Here is a 22,799-nt window from a genome sequence, read left to right on the forward strand (position 1 = left end):
GCTTCTTTTCCCAGCTTTACCTTGACTGTCATTCTTGTAGTCAGGACTGCAGGACAACAAAGACAAGGCAAGAGAAAGGGAATCCCATCCTTCTGGAAAAGTACACCTTACTCATCGAGCTGTTGTTTGTCTGTGCTGAAGTTACTGACATGTAAAAAGTTAGTGACAATAAGGCTGGAGTAGGAAGGACTCTGTGAGCAAACTCAGGGGATCTCCATGGGTTCAAGGAAGACACCACCTGTGCCATATGACAGCCTACAACCCATCTGGAAGCCCGTCAGGAGTTTTGAAAACACCAGCTGAGAGTGTACTAGGGCGGCACACCTCAGAACAGCGAGTCCAAGAGAGTAAAGATCAGCCTCAAATGCAGGTCAGGAACACCACATTTTAAAATACTTTGTGGTGACTCACTAGATTTCCCAGTGTTTTATTTGCTGTACTGTAACATTTAGCAAACAGGTCCCTTTTTCTAGACAAACTCTCCTATAAACTGAAACACAGCCTGGGAACAGCCTCCCTTGGCCACAAGCTGGTTCAATGCCCATCATCTATGCCATTCTGAGTCAGAGCAAGCAGCTCCAGCGTTCACGACACACCACGCTGCACAACACATCCTCCCTGTTCAGGGCTTCGGGCCACCCTCTCCCTGTTCCCCCACCTTCTCCACTTCACACAGCTCCTCCTGACTGCACAAAGCCAGCGCTGGGAGCCCTTAGACACTTCACACTGCCCTGCTCCAGCTCGGATTTCGGATGGCCCCTTCCTGCTGGGCAGAAGTCTGAGTGAGACCAGCTTGCCCACAACTAGGGACTCCAGTGCCATTTTCCCTGGAATCCTATGAGGCTTTTATGGATCTTTGTAAAGGAAAAAGAGTTTCAGTCACACATCCACATGTTCCAGAGGACTGAGCATACAGAGCATCTACTTAAAACACCCAACCGCAATATTAAGACACACTCGCTTCAGCAGTCTTTTAAGGTGATTAATTCATAAACAGACAAAACATGAAGCCCACAAAGCTTCTGCTCATGCAATAACTATGACACACACACTTATATTAAAAGGTGATTCCTACTGCAGCAGTTCCAGGTATTTAAATGCAAAGGTTTTTAACAGAAATGTTTCCTCGTAATTTTGAAAAGTCATTTCTAAGTGTGTTTTCTAACAAGAGCTGTAAACAACACGTAGAAGAGAAATGCATCATGCCTTTGGTGGCTTATACTTTGACAAAATGCAACCAATTACACTCCCCACCCCTAAAGGATATTTTCAACTCAGCTTTAGTTATTGAATGGAAGGAGGAGCTCAAATGACTCAGCTTCAAGCAAATATAAAGGAAAAGATTAACCCCTAATCTCAATCAAAAAAAAATAGTGGAACAAGCTGATTAAGATGGAGGTGTGGCTTATCAATTCAAACCTTTTAATATTCAAACACATCAAGCAGAGCATTAGCACACTGTGACTGAGCATTACTTTTCTGTACAAACAGTCAATTTCAAAAATCAAAGTTTACACAAGTAGTTGAAGTTAAAGTTAGCCCTGTATCTTCATTCTTGTTCATCAGTGCTGAGCAACATAAAGATCAATAAAACACTGAAACACTGGCATTTTTAATCTACAGTCACCAGGCAAGATAAAAGCATGGAAAGGAAAAGACCTCTCCAAAATTCTGCAGGAAAACCCCCACATTTCTACAGGAAAAAAACCCCAAAGAAACAAACAAAACCCACTGGAGAGTAAAGAGGATAACCTCATGAAGGGGGTTTTCTAGGCGGAGTTGTCTCCATTAGACTGAGTTAAGCATTTCTTATCAAAATGCAGCAAAATAAATTACGAGGCAGAATATTTCACACGGGAGCTCACAGACACCAGGTGAGTGCCGTACATCCTCCACACGAATTCACAACTGCTTGTCTCCCCAACTCGGCCATGCCACACCAGCAGCTCAGTGCAGAGCACACCCGCAGCTGTGCTGGGAGGGGTATTTAATTCCAGACTAGCCGGAGTGTTCCTTTACATGCAGCCCGAGCTCCAAACACAGATGTCACCAGAGGGCACCCTCTCAGTTCCAGTGACCCAGCTTCAGCCAGCTTCTGAGCAGGACTGCAGACAACCCACAAGCAGGGATGTGCAGAGGCTGTGGAAAGCAGAAACAGTTCTGCTTCTACAAGAGATTGCCTTAAAAAAAAAAAAAAAAAAAAAAAAAGCCCACCATAGAAATTAAATTAAAAAAAAAAAAAAAAAGAATTTACATACAGAGCCCAGAAACATAAAATATTTTCCAGAGTTTTTCTATCAGAGACACTGCTAGAAAAAAATCGCAATTATCAACTTCTCTACAATGTTATGCTGTGGCACTTGGTGCCAACTCGCTCCAGCAGTTTTGGCACCCATGTGGTCATATCAACTCCCAAAAGCAGGGTCCAAGGCAGTACAGCTCATGCAGAGGTGCCTGTGGAAGTCCTCTGGCTCTGTTATCAGATACTACACCTTACAATAATACATGAAAAAAATGCGTGAGTAGTTGTCAAGCTTTGGTCCATGTATCATTTCTAATGCCCTGTTGAGAGTTAATAATGTTTTAAAACAAACACCTGGTGAGTCAAAGTTCATTAAATAAAATTACGTACAACCAGTAAAACATGCAATAGGTCTATATACCAAAAAGGGTCTCAAACAACTGGTTGGTATGCACAGAATGTTACACCCATTTTGTTTAGAAATAAACACCACCACAGTACAACTAAAATGAAGTCAGCTGCAGAAGCAAGCAGTGATGAGAGAAAAAGAAAATAGTCGCTGTGCATCCCATATTTTCCAATCTTGAGAAAACCTAAAAAGCTGTAGGCCTATCAAACATTTGATTGCCTGGTTATCTACTGATCCCATTTGAAAAGAAATAGTCTCCACCTCCTCTAGCTATCTGTGATTGCAAAGCTCCTTAATTCAGCAGAGGCACAGAAGGAGGGGTGCAGGAATAAGACCTGTGCAAAGGTACCTTTTGTCAGTAGAGGCATCTCTCAAATAGTGACAGTATAGGAAAGCTGCAAATAGATAAACACATCCACAGAATTTCACCAGGCCTGTAACTACTATTAAACCCACAGGGCAAGTAACTCCAAACTATTACCTGTCATCACCACTCATCGTGGTTTCAAATATATCTACAGAATTGCTTTTCCAGCATCTGCTGCCAGGAAAGAAATAATGCTAAACATGCCTCACGTCTAATAAACAGCATCTATTTGTCCATCCTCTAAAGCAGATTCCTGTCTACTGAAAGGCAACATGCTCTGAAATTACCCTGGTTTACATGAAAGTGGTGCAACGTGGCGTTCACCCCCTGCTTACACCCAATGTTCCTCGTATCCTCATCCCTGGGCACTGCCCTGTCCCTCGTGTCCCCATGCCTTCCTGCTGCCCTGTCCCTCGTGTCCGCATCCCTGTGCGCTGCCCTGCCCCTCGTGTCCGCATCCCTGTGCGCTGCCCTGCCCTCGTGTCCCGGTCCCTGGGCCCACCCCTCGGGCAGGACCGATGGATAGCGGTATCTCGCCGCCACAGCCTCCGCGCCGCCCGCCCTCCGGCCCCCGCGGTGCCCCGCGGGCGGACGCGGCTCTGCCCGTCCCCGCGCACCAACACGCCCGTCCCCGGGGGCTCCCCAGACAGCGACGGGGAGGTGCCCACGTTATAACCCACTCTTCAGCCCCGCACGCAGGCACCGGGGGGCGAGCATCTCTCCCCGCACCCCGCATCCCTCCGTCCGGCAGCCAGGCCAGTGCCCCGCGCGCACCCCCGCGCACACACCGGCGAGAAGGGGTCCGGCGCCCCGCTCCCCGCCACCCCCGTGCGAGGAGGAGGAGGAGGAGGAGGAGGAGGAGGAGGAGGAGGAGGAGGAGGAGAAGGCGGCAGGTGGGCGGTGGAGCCCCGGGGGGGCCGGGACCCTCCCCGGATCTGGGAGGGGACGGAGCGCCTCCAATCCCCGGCCGGCAACAGCCCTGCAGGGCCCGGCGTGCGAGCCGGGGTGAAGCCTCCTTTCTTCCCTCCTCCTCCTCGGAGCCGGACAATGAGCCCCGCGGAGGCGGGCGCCGGCTCCCTCCTCCTCGTCCTCCTCCTCTTCCTCCTTCTCCCCGCCGCGACACCGCAGCTCACCTGCGAGAGGGGGGATGGATGGCGGCGGGGCGGCCGCTCGGAGGTGCTCCCGGAGGGGCTGCGGTGTGTGCGCGGGTCCCTGCGCGCCCCCGGCTCCGCAGGCGCGGGGCGGCCGCGGCCACGCTCCGTCACACGCTCACTCACACACACACGGGGTGGGGGGGCGCCCGCGCCGCCCGCGCCGCCCGCGCATGCGCGCAGAGACCCCCCCCCCGACCCGCCTCCTGCCGGTGCCGCGCGCGGGCTGCGCACGCGCCGCCTCAGCGCCGTCCCCCCGCCCCTCACCGGCGCTGAGGGCGGGGAGTTTTCTCGCTCGCTCCGTCAGGAGATCGATGGCGTTGGAAAAGAGCGCCGGGGTCAGCGAGTCCAACCTGTGACCAACACCACCGTGTCAACCAGACCGAGGTACTCGGTGCTACGTCCGGTGTTTCCCTAAACACCTGCTGGGACGGTGACTCCGCCGCCTCCCTGAGCAGCTCGTTCCAATGTCTAATTACAGAATCCTAGAATTGTTAGGGTTGGAAGGGACCTCTGGACATAATGCAGTCCAAACCCCCCTGCCCAGGCAGGGTCGCTGGAGCAGGTGCCACAGGAACGCGTCCAGGCGGGTTTGGAATGTCTCCAAAGAGGGAGACTCCACGCCCTCCCTGGGCAGCTGTTCCAGTGCTCTGCCACCCTCGCTGCAAAGTTCATTTACATTTACATCTTCACCCTTTCTGTGAAGAAATTCCTCCTGGTGTCCAACCTCAGCCTCCCCCGGCGCAGCTTAGGACCATTCCCTCTTGTCCTGTCCCTCGTTCCGTGGGAGCAGAGCCGGCCCCCACCTGGCTGCCCCCTCCTGTCAGGGAGTTGTGGGGAGCCAGAAGGTCCCTCCTGAGCCTCCTTTTCTGCAGGCTGAGCTCTCCGTGAGGCGCCGCTCTCTAAAGAGCGAAAAGACAACGGGGACAAGGAAAGGAACTGGCCCCAAAATTAAAACTATTACATTGCTAAGACCTCCGTTCTGAAGGGACGCAGTGCAATGACTCCTAACGATTTTCTTCTCTGCTCCCACAGTCGTTAGGGAATAATCAGCTAATGAGGGGAAAACAAGACCTTCAAGGTGTTTGCACCATTTCTGGAGTGAAAGCCCTCAGAAAACCACAAGGTTTTGCAAGAGTTTCTCCGCAGTCGCCAGAGTTGGCAGTGCTACTGTCGTGGGGATAGGAATCGGCATCTCCACCTCCCCATCCGCAGCCAGGCAGGCTCCGGCCCCAGTGAGTTATTGCAATAATTAATAGCTACCATTTACACATATTCTGAATGCTTTGAAAGCGAGGCGTAATCTCATTAAATTGTGAATTGACTTATTTTCATCTTGTCGTGGAGTTAAGACAGTCAACTGCTTCCTTCACATCCATGGGAGATGGAGTTGGTAATTTGTTCCTGTACTGGAACTGCTGCCATTGGATCTGTGGCCACCTGCTGTGGGTTTTAATGAAATATAGAGCCACCTGCTATGCAGAGTGCCTGATTTTTAATAGACTTGCAGACTGGTGAGAATATAGGTACCATGATCCAGATTAAACAAGTCCAGCAGGCTGGAAAGAGGGTACCAGCTTTTAAATCCGTGACAGGGAAATAAGGCAGGAAGGATTTGTGAAACTACAGGCACAAGTTTGACAGTAGGCAAAGAAAAGCACTGCTTTTAGGTACAGTGCCATTTCCCCAATTTTATTAAAGCTTTGTGCCTAGAAACATTGAGAACACTGTTTCCTCTTGGTGTTTTTTGTTTGGTTGGTTTTGGGTTTGGTTTTTTACCACCGTAATCTGACACAGTCTCAAATTCATTCTGAACTAGAATAAATGAAAGGAAAATAAAATGCCAAATGCCATCCTGCTACAAGGTTTTCAACAGGTGAGTCAGTGGATGGAAAGATTGTTTCACCAGATTTGTAACACAACAATTTGTAACATAGAAATAAGAAAATATTACAGAATCATAGAATCGTTAAAGTTGGAAAAGAGCCCTAAAATCATCAAGGAATAAGAGAAAAGAAAAAGTAGTAAAAACTCCTCAGAAGGGGGAAGCAATGGGATTTTTTTTGTAAGCTATTCTCCTTCACTAAAGCAGGAGGCAAACTACTTTATCTTGTAAAACAAGCTTCTAGGCATTAGGGGTGTATATATGGGTTAGGTGACAAATTTTCAAAGACATTTTACAATCCTCTCATTAAATGCTTCCAGAAAAACTGCCTTATGGGTTGTGAGGAAAAAAGCAATGTCACGGACCAAAAACTAACAGAGAACGTGTGGTCATTCATAACCATGGTGAAAATCCAAAAGAGTAAGGTGGTTTTAATTTTGTTGTAAATACCCTTAAAAGAATCTAGAAAAAAGGTGTTCCAGAAAGAGACAACATTTGTGGGAGACACAACATTACTGCCGATTGTGGGGCAGATTGTGAACATACTTGGAGTGACCCAGCTGTGTAGGAAGAAAATATGGAGATGTTCAGTATTGATAAATAATCATCAATACAGTGCAGTGGGTACTGGAGGAAAGAATTCTGTGTAGGCACCACAGAGGGATCTAAACCAAAGGAAATAGTATAAGAAATGCTCAGGCGTCCTAGGCGGTGCTTCAGTAGAAATCTCTCCTCAGTTTATGAAGATGGTCACGCACGCAATGTCTCAAGAGATAATATGAGAAAACAAGAAAATGTTGTCTGTCTTGCCATCATTTTATATAAAAATGTTTTACAGAATGAGCAGGGAGGAGAATGTACATTAGACTGTGAAACGGAAATGTCCAATTCCACTCCAGCTTTACACCAGAGCCCCAGGTTTAGCTGCTTTTCCCCTATGATTCCAGAATCTTTTCCAAGAAACCACCTTCCAATACTCAGTTGCCAACTCTATACACGTAGCTGCTGTTCCTTATTATTTTATAGGTACAGATCTTCACCATTATAATAAATATTCCATTAAAATACATTATTAGTTGAATGTTGCAGCTGTGCTGTTAGATATTCAAATTACAGGAAGCAGTGAAAGGAGGAAGCGACTAGATGAAAATAAGTGGCAAAATAGTTGGTTATAATGAAGAAAGGTGCTGTCAAAAGTAACAGGAAACCGCTGTCCCTTGTGACTGGCAGCTTGTGAGGGAATGGGTGCAGAGGGCCAAACCTGAACCAACACAGTCATGGGAACTGCTCCGAATGAACACAGCTGAAAATCGTACAGCCCACAGGACACCACACTTGCCATCGCCAACTTTAACCAAAAGAGCAAATTTAGGAATGGTATTTGTCTGGCCAGCTTGCAGTATTCTTCTGAATAATTATTTACTGTGGATCTCAGAGGTTCTTTTTCCGGACATATGTATCCCAGATTTTATTAGCAATGATTATTTTTCTAATTCACTGCCCAACAAGCTGCATCTCTCTGCTTCACAGTACCCAACCCTCCCAAATTACAGAGGATATAACATTTCCTCTTGAAAGCAACATCTTGCATCTTTAATGTAATCTACCAATTGAGAGGAGGAAATTTATCTGTCTATTTTTAATTTCACACATAAAAATCATTTTTCCATTAGGCAACACCAAATGCGTGTGCTTCCACACACAAACTGCAATATGCTTGGAGGAGCAACTGCAATGAAATGTTGACATTGCAAACCAGAGCACTAGTTGTTGTAAATTCTAAGTCTACAAAAATGCCAACAGAGTACAGTTTATTATACTTTTGCATTAACAGAGGGTAACATAAGCAATTTAGAATAAAAGATTCCTAATGTAAGTTACTTTAATGTAATTGACTTGACTTGCGTAGATTATAACCCAAATTATTCTACACATTTTAAGAGAAAGAGAAATAATACATTATTATGACTGGACATACCATGCTCTGGGATTAAAACTATACATGAATATAAAATCAAATTAATTTTGCTGTCTTTCAGCCAAGCTTTCTGAGTACTGCAGAAAAGTACTCAAGAAGTACCTTTTTAATCTTGTAACGAATGATTTGAAAGAGTATATCTTACATTTTGGCATCTAGTTAGTACTTCATTAATTACTAATTGCTTGGCACTAAGTAAAGTTCTTCTGTCATTGCCTCAATCTAAAAACAGTTATTATCATAAAAAATCATCAGTTAAAATCAGTTTGCTGTAAGATGTCCCAGCTGGATGTCTGCTACAGTATATAGTTCCCTAAGGAATGAGAATATAGTAGAAAATATTTTGTTTATATAACCTGTAAGTGCTATTTTCTATTCTTACTCTTTGACTAAGTTATTCCCTGAGTCTGACTGCACTTAGTTCACACAAGTACATCAGGGTGAGAAACACTGAAGAAATATAAAATATTGCTAAATTTACGTGTCACCTTCTGAGAAGAAAATTGTATAATTTTTTGTTGAAACCGTGTAATCATTTCTCACAATTGCAGCACAGTTGTGGCATCTGCCACCTTAATTCTGTTATTTCCTGATTTTGGAGTGCTTACCTACACAAGTCTGACTCTAGAAATGCAGTGCCATTCATATTAATTGCGCAATTCATATCCAGGTTCTAGTAAGGTGCACAATCTGTGACATTTACACCTACATACTCCTACTTTTTGACCTGTGATCCTCTGTGATGTCCTTGCCTTCGTTACAGGAAAAAAACAGGAGTCAGAATCGGATAAATAGAACATTTCTGTAACTATCACCATCTTCTTTCCTTTTGGAGGAAGGTTTATGCTTAATACATAATACACATATATTAGCTTCTAGCCCTTAATAAGGAGGATGAGCTTCCTGCTTCAATCATGACAAAATGAAATTTTCAGTCCATTCAGTTAAACTTGAAACCAAGCATAAAAAAATATTTTAATTGATAAAAATGTCTGTACCAGACAAATCTGGTTCAAATAGACACTAGACATCCTATGTGTTTAGAGTTCAGAGCTGGAGGAGAAAAATGTTACTAAGAATGCCGTGCTGAAGAGTAGATGGATGTTTCACAGCTCCTCTCACTCATTGTGTTCAACTGACGTGCTAATGTTTGCTCCCAAAGGTGTTGTGATTAACGCTAGAACACCTCCTTAGGCTTACACCTCTGCTTGGTTCTCATTTCCGGCAGTGATGAAGGGATGAGTTGGAATTAGAACAACACAAGAGCACTCTGAACCAGCTTGGGGTTGTTCTTAATGTTTTAAAAATCACAGCTTTTAAGAAGAGTGTATCCAAGCAGCAGCTTCTGAATTCGCCCAAGCATACATGTAAATATGTATCTGTTTCCATGTAAAGTGAGTATATACACCCACACCCGGTTTAAGAGGACTGCCTATTTACAGCTGCAAAACATTGTTTTCCCAAGGCCAGCAAAGGCTCTTCCACGTCTCGGCAGCGAGGAAGCTGCGCACAGGTGACACGTTATTTCCTCACTGCCTCTCACACCACCTATGGATTTCTGCACGGAAAGAGAATGCTGTTCTTTACCGTGCTGCCTTCCCACGCTCCAGATGTAGGGAACTCAGAAACGTGCTTTATGTTTGAGCCGTTTGCGACAGGGACACTGCTGGCAGCACTGGGGAGGGAGCCAGAGGCAAAGCATAGATTGGCAGCACAGCAGAGGCTGAATGCAGATGTCCTTCTTTTTCTGCTTCCCTGGTACATCACCAGAGACAGCACATCACTAGAGACGTTACTGGTAAACTGCTTAAGAGGAAACAAGCACCATTTTTTATGTCGTATAAATACCTATCTACACATTTTCCATAAAGGATTGAGATGCTAGGATGCCTACATGATTTATGCACAGTATGGAAGTAGCACAAACACGATGATTTACAACAGGTTTTAATGACCATCTGAAGGGGAAAGATACAGAATATGGTCAACAGCAACTGTTAATTGGAACTAGTAATATTTCATCTATGTAAACAAAGTAATGATCACGTCTGCCACAAGATTTCAAGAGATTTATCTTCCAGGCTCCCTAATATGGTTACATCTGTCCCCTGCTTAAATCCCATGTTCTTGCCATCTGCTCCAGTGCACTTTTTTTCAACTTCAAGCAGTGATTAAACAACTATCTGGAAAAGGAAAAAAGTATTTTTCAATTTTTGAGCAAAATGTTTAAGAACTGATTTTTGAAAAAAACTGGAAAACCAAACTCACAAAGCTTTTGGCTCTCAATTGTTTCTGTGGTTGGAAATGTTACTAGTGAGATGCTCAGCTGAAGTTTCCAGTAATCTTTACATCGGACTGTACAACAGGAAACACTGCACCCATAGATTCAAATAGTTTTGTTATGGAGTGTGATAAATTGGAAGCAGATTAAACTACCGTTCAGTTAATCAGTCAAATTGTCATTGAGAGGTAATGTTGTATGGGGAAATCAGGAAGCATTTTGCTTTAACAAGAAGGAAACTTCCTAGAATTCTTTATTTGCGCTGTGGGAAGCCTTGACAGTTGTACTCCTTTGAGATGTGCTTTGTACTTACCTCTTCTTGTCCAAACATGGAGGAGCAGGAAGGACAGAGCCACAGCTTGCTCTCTTTTCTGCGTGAGGAGAACCAAAGAACAGCAATTTCACAGAGCCTGTGCTCCTGCCGTCTGGGCAAGACTGCAGCCTGCTGGTCCTCATGTGGGCCACATTAATTAGGGGAGCACTTCACTCTGCATCCATCACCCTCTGTAGCCATAGAATGGTCAGTCACAATCCATCTCCTAGTGTTTATTTGGAGCCTTGAAGTCCTTGAAAGGTATTAAGAGACGCACTGAACATCTTGTAACAGGAGAGGCTTGATGCAATGACAATACTGTCATACTAAAAAATTGCCTCATCCCTTCTCTAGGAGTTTTGTCAAACTTTATTTTATTTTCTTGGACTGTTGCTTTATGGATGAAATTACAGCTATTACCTCATCATTCCCCTGAGCTTCATAGCAAGTAGCTGGACTCGGTACCTCTGCTTTTCAGTCTTTGCTCCTTTGGCTGGGTTACTATGCTGCTTCTATCCCCTACCATTCTAATTGTTACTACTTGCAAAGATGGGACACCAGAATTTTTTGTACTGTTTGTAAAACATTGTGAAACATTTTCAGAAATAATGCATAACAAGGCAAATTTATGATGGCTTTTTTATCCACAGGTAATAATCCTTGTCTGAAAATCTAGGAGTGTAATGTCTACTGGTATAAATAGGTGCAGCTCCATTAAAGGGCTTGCCATGCACTACTGGAGAACTTTGCTATGAAGGATGTGGAGAGTCAGGCAGTTCAGCTTTAGATTTAATAAATACTATTGCTTAAAGTACTCAGATAGACAAACTACATTGTTTTACAGCCAGCATTTTCAGAACAACTGATGCAATTGCCTTGGGAACACCTTTGGGATAAAGCAGAGCAGCAAGCCATCATCTGCTGTAGTCTGTGCATCTTGTCTGTAAGTCTGAGCTGCTGGTAATCCCTTTGGTACCATGCTGCTGCATGCCAAGGGCTTTGCTGGGAGCTGGAGTTAGGTGGATATTGGTTTTTTTAGGTGGATACCTCCTACCTCCATCCCTGCCTCAGTGAAAGTTAGCCGAGTTATAGTATACTCACTCATTTTCAAAGGAACAGAAAAAGGTAATGCCTCAGCTCCTCCAAGTACTGCGTTTTTTCCTGTGTATCTCGGGTACTGTCAGGATGATTTGGTTCAGTTACACAGTCAGGACATCGAGAAAATGCTGAACGTTAGGACTTAGCAAACGCTGCTCTAGACAACTTACATTAAAAGGAAAAGACCACATTTAGGAAAACACCTGCATAAGGTTTCAGTATTCTCTACCCAAACGGAGAAATCCCTGTATAAAATTAATCCAGGTTTCTAGATCCAAATTCTGTCTAAAGATATTAGAGAGTTTTCTTACCAATACAAATACCATGGGGAAAGTAGACACTTTTCAAAATTTCATTTTAAATAGAAAGGATAATCATGACATTTTCACATCCTTATCATACCCATGCTGAAAAGTCACTTTAACATTCATCAGAATAGCTTCTGAGAGATGAAAAAAACCACACCAATAAATATATTTTTAAAGTAAATAAGAAATCAGTGTGTACGGAAGCAAGGCCTGTTTCTTGAGAAAAATCATCTGACCTGGAGCACTTGGACTAAATGGTCCAGTGTTTATAAATGTGACTCAGCTGGAGATGGTTTCTGAACTTCTGAAATTTTGAAGAGACTTTTCCTGTATACTCTGGAAAGGCTTCAAAGTACACTCAGCAAGCAAATTTCAAAAATACAAAGTATTTTGTATTCAAAGTACTTAGCTGGTGTTCACCTGAAGTTTTACTGCAGTCTGAGTCTGTGGCCATTACTGACATCTATAAGCTAATTTTCATTTGCATATCATCCTTTCCCATTGAGATCCTTGTGAAGATTAAAAGACTTATTTAAATATTGAAATCTGAGTCTTACAAACCTAAACAAGACACATGCTGACTCAGTGAGAGGATGAAATCTCTGTTTCCAGAGTTTTCTTTTACTTTTCAGTAGAGGACCCATACATCATGAGGACAAGGAACCTAATCCATGATACTGATTTGGAAAGAGAGTTTCTGACAGTTTGTGGTTAATACTTCCTACAAATACATTAGAAGTAAACATTCAGCACTACTGAAATCTAAGTTTGTCACTTCAAAATGTTCTCTCCAGCTACTTCTGTCTGTCACGTAATGTAACATCAGAAAAAACACATAGCTAAAACTCAAGGGAGCATTATTACACCCTGAAAAACTAGACATTCATTATAAATTATCCTTTGAGAGGTGCAAGAGAAAATACTTTCCCACCAATTATTCTGACATAATGTAGGATTGGAGTATTTTATTCTATACCACAGTTTATGACATCACTTTTGCCGACACGCAATCCGAACACTTTTCAGCCCATTATGAACAGCAACTAAAATTGGACCACTTTGTTATCTTGTTCTCTCCCTGAAGGAGAGGTGTAAATAAGCTACATTGTTTTGCGATGCTTTGTGGTTTAGATGTATCTCAACATAGTCGTGGTTTTCAGTGGAGAAGATAAGATTGAAGAGGCACATACTGAACTTGGGTCAGAAACTAGAGTTTTCCAGTGGTCTTTTCACAAGGACCATTCTTCTGGCCTTCTGCATACTGTTCAAACAAACTGAGTTTGGGAACTCTGTCTCAAGCAACTGCAGCTCAGGTGGGGTTTATGGAGATAAGAGAAATATCAATATAATGTAGATTTGGTGCTGGGAGCGGATTTTAGAAGATGAAGTTAAAATCAAGCGGTTTGCTTAATTATGGGCATACAACAATAAAAATTGACTAGGATACAAGTACTATATAACTAAACAGAGCATATGGAAAACATGAAAAATATGGTAATATTTTTAGCAATAGATCCTTAGCTTAAACACTATTTTGCATTTTGCCTTCTGGCTTAAAATACATATCAAAAAATAAAAAGAGGATTATGAAGAAGAATCTGAAAGAACTACAAGATAAGACTGTAAAACAAGAGAAACTAGAAATAGTGTGTTTAAGTGCTTTGTTCTATTGATGTTACTGAGAATGAGAGACAAATTTCTTATGTCCATTATCATCACCATCATCCAGTGACACCAGGAGGCCAGTGCCCCTGTAGGTACACACATCTGTAGGTAGTGACAGTTTCTACGCTCTTCAGATGCGTATTAATGCAACGTACTTTGGCTGTGGGGCTCTGTGCCAGAGAACAGAGTTCAGCAAAGGAAACAAAGAGCTTAGAAGATTTTTTTAATGGTTAGACACGTAGATGTATAATAACAATGTGCTGACAGGGAGAGCAACTGCAAGCCTTACTGTTGGTGGTGCTTCACGGCATAAACTGATCACTTACTAGAGAAATTTCTCTCCTTTATCTATTTTACATAAAGTTCAGGTTCATTATGCCTTGGTTCTAGTATTTGGGGGGTTTTATGACCAGCTATTTATAACAGATGATTAAAAAGTCAGACTGCATCAATTTTGTTTGGAGGCAGAGGGAATAAGCATGTGCATATGTGAAATTTATGTCACTGCGTATTTGGAAAAAGAGCATTAGGATAGGATCTTGGGAAAAAGGTCTGTTTCTCCCTTTTATCCTCTAATCCCATTTGAGTTAAGTGCTTCTGTTTGGATCCTACAGGTAGAAAACATCTTTCAAGACTTTTCCCTTTCAATTTAATAAATTTCTTCTGCTGGTTTCTTTCTATTAAGTAACTGGAGACAGGTATTTAAACCAATTGCTGCATAATGAGCCATGAGGAAAGGCAGCAGGTTGGATGGATGCTCACAGAAGTACACTGAGAAGATATTACCCAGTTCCCAGCTCTTATCTTTTGTAAGCAGAACAGAATGAGGGCAATTTGACTTACTAGCTGGTCTACTGACCCACGAGAATAAAGGGAATAAAAACGCCACTGTGCGATAAAACAGGCAACACTTGCAAAGCAGTAACAGAATATGCACAATAGCTCAGAAAACATCCTTAGGAAAATAATTAAGTAACTTTATGCTTCTCTTTTTATTAGGAAAAATATAAAGGGAGAGAACCACTAGCAGCTGTGTGGAACAGAGCTAGCTTTTCAGGAAAATACACAGGGCCAGACCTTCTCTCCTACTTTTTCACATGTTTTCTGCTCTTCAGGCCCATGGAAACATGCCAGGAAAAATTAATTGGCAGAGGACCATATTATCTCTTCTGCATAGTTCCCATGTAGTGTCTCAGAGAAAGACCATGCAGCTAGGGAGCTGGCTGGAAAAGCTGCCTGCCTGGGGAAAGCTGTCCTTGACTCCCACAGATCCCAGAGGATATGTCAGATTTCAGTGGGACCTCTCTCTCTTGTTGATCTGAGACAGTCTGAAGAATTCTGTCACTGAGATTTCCTTCTATAGATGAAAAGCTGGGGCTCATTCGAGCACTGGAATTTTTTCTGTGTGGAATGGGGAAAGTTTTGGCCAGGAGGATGAATGCTGATTTACGGGCAGTTCTCTTAAACCAAGCAGTACTGATGGGTCACTGACTGAATGCAAGGTCAGTAAGTCTGCAGCTGCCTCAGAAACGTAGAAGAGGATTTGATCCTGGATAAATGAAACAAGGAGAGTATAAAGTCCTGCCTTGCTCCCACACAACTCACCCCCTCCCCCACCCTTCATATTTGGAGTTTCCTGGCTCTCGGTACCCAGGAAGGAGGATTGATGTTGTTAAAAGTAGCTGATTCCCTGCTTTAATATATTATGAACATAAAGCTGTGATCCAGCCTACTGATTTACACAAGAACTATCAACCAGCCAACCTTCATTTCAGTTTCCTATTAAGTGCTACACATACTTCTCCTTCATGTCCAGTGGAAAATCCCATGAAGTAGAAAAAAACCATTCTGGAGTTCACACTGATAAATTACTTAAGATGCCTGTCCAGTTGGGGTCTGGGAGGCATATGGAAGGGTCACAGCCTCCATGTCCTCAGCCCCTCAGGGGATTTCTGCATCCCTTCCATTAAGTGTCATTGGAGCCCTGTCCCCTCCTCCATCGTTTCCTGCTCCCTTTGCTCTGCACTGCTGCTGCAGCGGGGCTCAGTAAGAAACTGTTCTGTGTGAGCTCCCTCCCATATGGCCATGCACTAATCCCCCCTCCCACACACAGTCATGCAAAGAGGGAAGAAGCTATGCATGTGGAAGAGATGCTTCCCGGAGCAGCAGTGTCTGCTATCCACATTATGTCAGGCAATTAAAAGGTGCAAAAGAATCCTGCTGAACAGTACTGCCATTTTCTTCACCATTCTTTGCAACATCTGCAGAGCTTCCAAGTATCCTGAATTTGCAAATATTTTTTTAGAATTGGGAGACAGCTTGCAATCATCTTTCCCCTCCACTTACAATGCCAAGGTACTTTACACAGGTTTTTTAATTATTAATTTTTCTCCCTTGTCTTTTCTGATTGATCAGAAGAAAAATCAACCCTGGAACTTACTGAAGAGTGAGAGAAAATAGGAAAAAAAACATTGACATTGAGATTTGTGAGAGTTTTTGAAAAAGCTCTGCTCCTGCTCCTGCCTATTTACATTGAAGCTTTTTGAATGTATGCAGAGAAAGGCTGTCAGGAAACATACCAATTGTCAGGTCGGGCTGTCAGCCCAGTGCCCAGCAACTCCCTGTCCCTGCACAGGGATATCCTGGCATTACAGTGACTGTCACATCTCATTGCCTAATGCTCGCCCTGACGCCGGCTCCTGGCTGAGAGCGTGTTCACTTGGGAAACACCGAGCGCCATTCGCTGTCACCCGCCCCAGTGAGCCCACCTAATGACACCGACAGGAACAGCAACAGAATGGTTTCTCCAGGTGGCAGATTTACTATGCTACAGAACTCACAAGGTATTCACACAGAGTTTTATGTTAAGGAAAAACTCAGCATCAGTGTAGGGCAAACGTTCTTGAAATGTCAACAGGCATTTCAAAACTTATTTCTCAAAACCACATAGTGATTCCTGTGAAAGAAAGCCACAGTCTTCAAACTAGGAAAAAACAACCTCCAAGCACATAAATAAACTCCTTTTGCTTCACCCACATCAGCAGCATGGTAGGGTGATTAGGTGATTAAATGAGGTGAGGAACATTTTGACTTGAGAGGTCCTGGGTAGGAAATCTGAGGTTGGAGCCTCACCAGTGACAGCCAAGTCACCCAAGGGATTTGGGGCCTCAACTGGCTGTCAGGTGCCATTGATTCTCATCTTGCAGGTCACGGCCTCCCCCTCCCAGGGCATTCTGTTCTCCAGAGCCTCTGTTGTAATACAGTGCAATAGGAGGAACAAAACTGAGGATCAGAACCCCGTGTTACTAAAACCCTTTAAGAACACATAAGAAACCTTGAGCTGAACTCAGTAAATAGCAGCCAGATCTCAGAGGTCACGAGAACACCAATTTTGCAGGTGAAGCTCTTTGAAAAAGCCACTGTGCTGTTTTCAACACAGCTGTGTTTGGGCCTTTTATTCCCAGATCTGAAGCATCTCAGTGGGATTGGTAATGGTGACAAACAGCGAATGCTTTTTTACTTAGGTCAAGAGTTTGGAAATAGAGGCTTTAATACAATACCGAAGAGAGCGATGACTGCAGTAAAAAGCATTCTAAGCAAAACAGAGGTGTGTGACTGCCTCTTTCACTGAACATAAAATAAAGAAAGATACTCTAAGCTTGTGGATTTTATGCATACATACAACTCAGTGCGTGTACATTTTTAATTGACTACACATTTCTATGCAACCCTATGGGAAAGAAAAATACAGCACCTTTCAAACCTGCCTTGGGAACAATATCAGGAGTGATCAGGACATGAAGCATCTCTAACCAAGCAACAAAATCTGCACATTAGAGCAGAAGACTGTCTGAAATAAGTTCCTCCAAGTGGGACAGGGAAAATGACATAATTTTTAGGAAGTTAAAATCTATGGAATCTTAATTCAAAGGAATCTTCCATCCCATTAACTCTTTTGGAAATTACCCAAATTACCCAAATAATCTTCTCAATAAGTTGTCTTTAATACAATTATTCCGATGAATACCCTTTGCACTATAAGATTTCCCATGAGAAGATTGCTAGTGATAATTGTAACTTTTGTATTATTCAATACAGTAAAATAAGGCCGTCAGGGAAGGTGGTTTAATTGAATCCATTTCATTTAAGTTTGGAACGAGGCACTTGGCTAGTTATACATTGTATGTACCTTCACATAAGTAGCAGTTGATGATCTGTGTTGTGGCACTTCTGGAAGACACGTGGACACACACAGCCCTATTTGCTGGTCACTCTCTAAGCCACCACCAACCGGGTATTTTTTATCATTTTCATTTTTAACTAGGGATTTCATGGCACAAATAAGGGCGGCAGACATATTGGAAACACTCAAATGGAAGAATTGTCCATGACAATATATAATGTTTGCCAGAAATAAATGGAAATAGTACTTGGACTCCAAACAACAAAACTGTCTCGCAGATCATGCATCATTGTGCTAACCCAATTCATTTTCCAATTCCATAAGTGTTGATAGTTTCTGAGCTTGTTAAAGAGACCACCAGATTTAGACTGTCTCCAATCTGACGCAAACTGCATGTCACCGGGCAACCCATCAAGTTGTCCCTTCAGTGTCACTCTCCTCTCTGCTCAGAGGAGCAGGCTGGGCATCGAGGAAGAATTTTCCACCTCAGAACCCTCTGGCATTGCAGAGCTTTGCTGCTGAGCAAAATCTGAGTACACCAAGTCCAGTGGCAGCTCAGTGTGCTTGTCTAGACACCCATGATCCAGCCCTGCCATGTTGTCCTACCTGTCCCCACAAACCAGACGGGCCTCTCTCAATGATTACTTGATTCCTCGTGTCCCATACAGCAGATGGGATCCAAGGAGCAAATTAAAGTTGTTTTAGCTGCAGTGCCCCCAGGGCACCTACAGAATACAGCAGTGCTCCACCCATGCCCTTTTCCCTCCCTGCCCTTTCCTGTCTTGGAGAAAGGAGGGTAATTCCCAGCTGTCTACACAGCTGTACCCTTTCCAGAGCTCCCCCAACACCTGGGAAATCCTTCTGCAGCCAAACAGCTTTATAGCTGCTTGGCTTTACCCTGTGTTACTCGAGGGTCTCGGGGCAGGATTTCCACTGCCAAGCTCTACTTCCCACACGGGACCTTTGCACGTGGGTGCGGTGGAAGTGAAAACACTGGCACCAGCTGCGAAGGAATCCCGGCTGGGATGTCTGCCACGGTCTGGGCAGCAGCGTGACTCTGCTCAGGGCTGGCAGAGGAACAACAGCCCAGGCCTGCACTAAAATGCTGTGCTGGTGTGCAAGAGCTCCGACACAGCTTTACTGCCAAGGTGTAACCACCGAGCTTTGGAGGTGCAGCTGGGCTCCCCAGCAGGTCCAGACCTGTCCTGGGCTGAGCGTGCACCTGGCTATGGGATGGATGAGGCCATTACACTGCCAAAGCCGTGCAAAAACACCTGGCCACCCTGGCTTCTTACTCTAGTGGTAGCAAAAAGAAAGGAGATAGTACATGCCTTAGATGGCTTTTGCAGCTTTTGTTTCGTGAAGTTATAAAATTTTCCAACATTTTCACGAAATGGTCAGGAAACAGGAATATGAATATTCTCAAGCCATACAACAGTAAAGACCCATACTCCTTGCAGCTTTGCCACAGAAGCTCACGACCAATGTCTTTTGCCCTTGCCTACTCCGATTGCTAACACAGCCACCAGTTCAAATTTGGAAGGAATTTGCTGCTGGTTTTCTCTTCCAGGCTCTGAGCCCTTGTGGGTTACTATGCTTCATCTGGTTCAGGCTTCACAGACAACTGACTCCTAAGGATTTCCAAGGATCCACTCAGTTCTTGAAGAATCCACAAAACTGAGACTACACCATATTTAACTTGGAGGGAAGGGCAGAATGGATTTTATATTATGCGGGTCACTCCTGTGAGTTTTGCAGTTTGGTTTAATCCAGATTTCAGTGCTTCTTACAGAGAAAAGTACAATCTTACATAATAGTAAGAAGTTCCTTTATCTCATTTCTCCTGTATTTTTAAATCCAAATAAAAGCTTCACAAAGTTCTGATTCACACAGCTGGAATCTATAAAACCAGAAAAACATCAAAGCACCTCTAAACTTGATCCAAACAGGGTATTCCCTGGAGTTTGGTCCATGACAGCTTGGCCCAAAATCATGATGGGTGGTGGGCCTTGTGGCTTCTGACAGCAGCAGTATGTCTTAGAAGCACAAAGGATTTCTTAAGTGCATACTCTTTTTAAAAAATAAAATAGAAATGTTTTAAACAAAAGGTAGATGAAACAAAGCAACAGAAAGAAACACAGAATCACAACATAGTAAGATTAGGCCTTCAGATGACCTGAAAGCTGCATGGTAATACAAGGGCTTTGACCCAGCTGTATGGTATTTCTAACTCTGCTATGCAGCTGCAATTCCAAATAGCCTTAGAAGATGTGCTGATGCTCAAGGGAAAAACGGGATTTTTGAGTCTCAAAAAAGGATATTTGCTTGGCTAGTTCTGTATTTGCCATGAACTCTAATCTGGACCTGTTGCTTACAGGATATAAAAATAATTACAGATAAAAGCTGCATTGAAAAGTCTCTGTTTCTACAGAGAAATTACCAGTTCACTGATGTGAAGTCAACAACTTGTCTTAATTATTTGCTGGATTTTTTTAAATTTTAAAACATGTGAACAGAGCATGTTTGTCTAACCTGAGGGGTACTGCCAGCAGTCACCACCTCAATGTCTAAACTGCCAGCTGCATGCCCTTTATGTGACAGAGAGAAGTCTGGCCCCTCAAAAATATCACAGGACAGAGAATTTGATAAAATGGTTATCTGAAAATAATGAGACTTTAAAATGGATCATTTTCTCATCCACTTTTCCCATTTATAGAAGGTATTGTGCAAATTTCAACACATACATTCATGTTCCTTACGCATTCCTATCTTATAACTATTCACTTTTTCACCTTTCTTAATAAACAGGGTAAAGTTGCCAGGAATGTTCAAAGTACCACATACAATGTCACATTTCCTGTTGGCTCCAATCCTGCTGCCATCAGGAGGAATCTCCATCAGGAGAAACTGCTGCTGCAGTGGCAAGCTGGACAATCAAAAATATCTAATGAGAACCAAGAGAAAGACAGTGTACCTGGCTAAAAACACATACCAGTGCATGAAGGCAGAATGCAAGGGTAGCTGAACAGAGGGAAAAGGTTTTCTTTGTAATGGAAATCACAAAAACTTGTCACACGTGGAAAAGGAGCGGTACAAGGGGTTCAGTGTCACGCCTGCCAACAGGCAGCAATGTGCAGCACAACTACAAATTGGAAAGGAATTTAAGACCAAAGCAAATACATTCAGAATGTGCTCTATTTATGGTAAGAAGCATTTTTTCCTGGGTATCCTAAAATGTTTACAAATTAAAAGAGTAAAAAAAAGAAAGCTTTATAACTATGTAAAGAAATAAACAGGAACGGACTGAAATCTGAAATGCAGCTACAGCAATGCAATGCAGAGTAATTGTATCAAGAGTAGAAAAATATTACTGGGGGTCTACTTTGAAACAAAAGAAACCCTAATACTCTTTGAAATGTGAGCACGTGGCAAGCCACGCTCCCAAGAGCAGATGTAACTCCCCAGGATTTGTAAGACCAGAACAAACAGTCCCATATGTGCTCAGGTTAAAAGCACTCCCCAGATAAAGATGATCAAATTGGTATACAAACCTGCCTGCAGAAGAGGATGCACAAGATAATCCGAAGGAATTTGATTAAGTGCTTAAGAGCCCATAATGAATTCCGGAAGTAAAACACCACATTATTACAGGTACCAGTGTATGTATTATGTAAACACTGCTGGCACTGAAAGTTAACCTAAGGAGTAAGGTTGACCAAATGCTAAAATGAGACTTTATTAAGAAAATATTGATATTGCCCAGATGAATTAATGGTTTGATTCCTGTAATAAAACATAAAAATAATGTTCATAATTCCACTGCAATAAAACCAGACAATACTGGGTGTTACTTCACAGGGCCAGGTGGGAATACTGATATTTCTGGATAAAGAGTAATTCCGGTAAATCCTTCTAGACAGAGAAGCTGTAAAAGGTGCACTCACAGCTCACTTTCTAGAAACTTAAAAAAAGGCATCTCAGAATCATAAATTTTATACATAAGCACTGAAATAACAGTATGGTTTAAAAAAAAGAAAGCAACCCTAAGATCTCTATCATTGTAAACACACATGTACTGGGACCCATCCAGCAGGAATCCTGCCCACCAGCTTTATGTAAAACGGAGGTTTCTAGAATGTAGAACACTTCCTGCTGCTCAGAGCCGAGGCTGTAAAAGAACATATCGGTTGTGGAAATACAGCAGCTTTTAATGCCTCATAATTCCCCATGAAAACCCCAAAGCTGCAGGAAAAAAATGGGGTTTTTTTAGAAATATGACTCAATACTATTCTATCTTTCTGAAACACAAGGTGATACGACAAACTCAAACATGACATATAAAGTGACTCAAGCTTATCAGTGCTGGGGAAAGTAACTCCTGATGCAGTTATGGATTGCACTGGTTTCAGTGATGGGATAGAGGGCAAAATCCTCTGTGATGTGCTCTTTTACCCCAGGAAAACTGTGCCCTGGCCTAGGAAGATGATAGGACTTGGCCTACCTTCTAAGCCTGCTCTGTCTCCACACTTCATTTGCATTTGAGCTCTCTAGTTACAGTCACTGTGCCATCCTTTTTTACGCAAAGAGTAAAAACTTACTACATCAATACCACTCCCAACACCAGCCGTGTCTGGAGAAATATTCACCCCGCACGCACCTAAATGCTTACAAGCTTCACATTGCTGAGGTGTTGTGGGATTGAAAAAAGAAAAGTGACTTGTCAACACCTGAGGTACATAAAAACAAATCCAACTGATCAGAAGATGAGTCTACTGTCTCCTGTAAGGTGCTCCCAACTACATTTCCAGAAATGGATGTGCAGCTCATCTGGAGTTGAATGCAGAGTGGGGAAGGCATGTGGCTTCTGTTCTGGTAATAAGTGGTTTCCTAATACATGGTTTGACCACAACAGCCCCACT

At 43.1% G+C, this 22,799-nt stretch overlaps 1 protein-coding gene across 4 annotated transcripts in view; it reads right to left on the reverse strand.

Annotated features, from left to right (window-relative positions):
- RALGPS2 (Ral GEF with PH domain and SH3 binding motif 2) overlaps window positions 1–4,309 on the reverse strand; it is a 115,678-nt gene extending 111,369 nt beyond the window's left edge. Inside the window, exons 1-2 of one of the 4 annotated variants that reach the window (XM_048312445.1) lie at window positions 4,152–4,309; window positions 3,001–3,046 (exon numbers count right to left, since the gene is read on the reverse strand). The gene's annotated coding sequence lies outside the window, so the exon portion shown is untranslated. Of the gene's footprint in view, window positions 1–3,000; window positions 3,047–3,806; window positions 3,906–4,151 lie in introns of those variants that run through there. The other 3 variants (XM_048312447.1, XM_048312443.1, XM_048312444.1) reach the window with 3 other exon arrangements.
- Window positions 4,310–22,799: the final 18,490 nt, after the last annotated feature.

This window comes from Corvus hawaiiensis, chromosome 9 (genome assembly GCF_020740725.1).
Source record: "Corvus hawaiiensis isolate bCorHaw1 chromosome 9, bCorHaw1.pri.cur, whole genome shotgun sequence".
Classification (NCBI taxonomy): domain Eukaryota; kingdom Metazoa; phylum Chordata; class Aves; order Passeriformes; family Corvidae; genus Corvus; species Corvus hawaiiensis.